This window comes from Vigna unguiculata, chromosome 8 (genome assembly GCF_037176805.1).
Source record: "Vigna unguiculata cultivar grain cowpea cultivar isolate G323 ecotype 2 chromosome 8, ASM3717680v1, whole genome shotgun sequence".
In the NCBI taxonomy this organism is placed as follows: Eukaryota; Viridiplantae; Streptophyta; class Magnoliopsida; order Fabales; family Fabaceae; genus Vigna; species Vigna unguiculata.
In genome coordinates, this window is record NC_140799.1 from 11,922,453 (window position 1) to 11,924,586 (window position 2,134).

Consider the following 2,134-nt stretch of genomic DNA (forward strand, 5'->3'; position numbering starts at 1 on the left):
CTCACTTGTTGGCACATGCACATCTTGCTCAACCAAACATAAACACGCATAAATCATTTCCATACACCCAACAACAACATTCAAGCCTTGCCGACACAATATTGTCTGGAAAATAAACAAAAATACTAAAAGGAACGAAAATCTTAGCTTCCCTTACCTTAAGTAGAGTTAAGCTTAGGGGAGAGAACTCGTAGGAGGGGGACTCCAAACGAGTACAGTTTTTAAGAAGCTGGAAAAATTTCAAACAAGGATGGAGGATGAGGTTAGGAACAGAACCCACACAAGACCACTTAAGAAAAGAAAAGGAATCAATAAGAGTTCAAGCTTACGATTCTAACTTACAGGAAGTGAGTTTAATTCTCTTGGAGGGAAACCAGTTATGCCCTACCAGAGCTCCTACTTCAGCACCAAAGAGAGGGAAGAGAGGAACTAACTTTTCTGAAAAGGTGACAACTGAGAAAGTGAGTGGCTGAGCAGAGTATTGGGGTTCCTTGGTGGGCTGGCCTTGGGCCTACGAAAAGGCCAGACCCACACACTTAAGAGCTTAAAAACAAAGGCTTACAGAAAACATGATTTTTAAATTTCAAAAAAGTTTTTTTAAACTAAAGTAATATAAATAAAGTTATAATCTATAAATATATTTTTTAAAAAGATATAGAAGATTAAAAAAAACATTGGGGGAGTCGTGGCTCCCCTCTGTCAAAGCTATGTCCCGCCGATGGTTGGGACACTATGTTGCATACTTTATAGTAAGATATGTTGTTGGCACGATATTGTTTATTGTTCTTTTGGTTTACAAATGGAGAAGAAGACACTTATCAGCATATGAAAATATTGAAAATTATTTAGAGCAAAATAACTTATGCCTATTTGATACTCATACAAGGAGATAAAAAAGATGACAATAGATTTCAATGAAAAATTGGGTGAAAGAGGTTATGGATTTGTATTTAAGGGAAAATTGCGTATTGGACCATGTGTTGGCATAAAAGTGTTACCAAAATAAAAAGGTAGAAGAGAAGGCTTTATCAATGAAGTTGTAACAATTGGATGAATACATCATCAAAATGTAGTGCATTTAATTTGATATTGTCTTGAGGGCTTAAAATGTGCCGTTGTTTATGAGTTCATGCCCAATACATTTAACCTATGACATAATACATGATATAACAATTGGAGTAGCACATGGAATTTTGTATTTACATCATGGGTGTGATTTACAGATTTTACATTTTGACCTCAAACCCAACAACACCCTGCTTGATGAAAAATTCATACCAAAGGTCTCTAATTTTGGATTGGCAACACTATATTTAACATAGAAGATTCTTTTGAGTATGACAACACTAAGAGGAACAATTGGGTACATGACTTTAGATTTATTTTATTAAATTATTGGAAGAGTATCACACAAGTCTGATGTTTATAGCTTTGGAATGTTATTGATGGAAATAGTACGCAAGAGGAGAACTAAAACCCTCATATACAGTATTCAAGCCAACTTTACTTTCCCTTTTGAATTTATGATCAACTTGACAAAGGGAAAGATATATAGAAATGGAATATGCTACCAAGGAAGAGAACAAAATTGTAAAAAAGATGGTCATATAATTTCACTTTGGTGTGTACAATTGAAACCGAATGACCCTCCTTCCATGAATAAAGTAGTGGAAATGCTTGAAGGAGACATTGAAAATCTAAAAAATTCCTCCAAAGTCCTCTCTTTATCCACATGAAACATTGGGAGAGGGTCAAAAATTATGCTCTCATCAAACAACATTGTCCTACATTGTTGGTTCTTCAAGTTATACCATGAAGATTGCCTCTAATATTCCACTAGATGAAAGTACTTGATAGTGTAAATTATTTATTTGCATCCAACTTATTTGACTTGTACATTTTTTCCTCTGTAATGTTTACATTGGGAGTTATTTCCTATTGTTTTATACTTCGTACTTTAATATTATGATTTACCAAATTTTAGTATATGTAGAAACATAACTCGATCAAATATAATAAGAAATGAGAAATTAAATTTAGTTCAAATAAATAAATTAAATAGATATATTTTCTAGTATGTGTATCTACTAAATTTTAGAATAAAATTGAGATTGTGTTGTAGGCTAGGTGATAG

General features: G+C 33.3%; 1 pseudogene; it reads left to right on the forward strand.

Moving 5' to 3' along the window:
• The first annotated feature begins 707 nt into the window (after nt 1-707).
• Nucleotides 708-1,854, forward strand: LOC146884149 (rust resistance kinase Lr10 pseudogene; annotated as a pseudogene).
• The last annotated feature ends 280 nt before the right edge of the window (nt 1,855-2,134 follow it).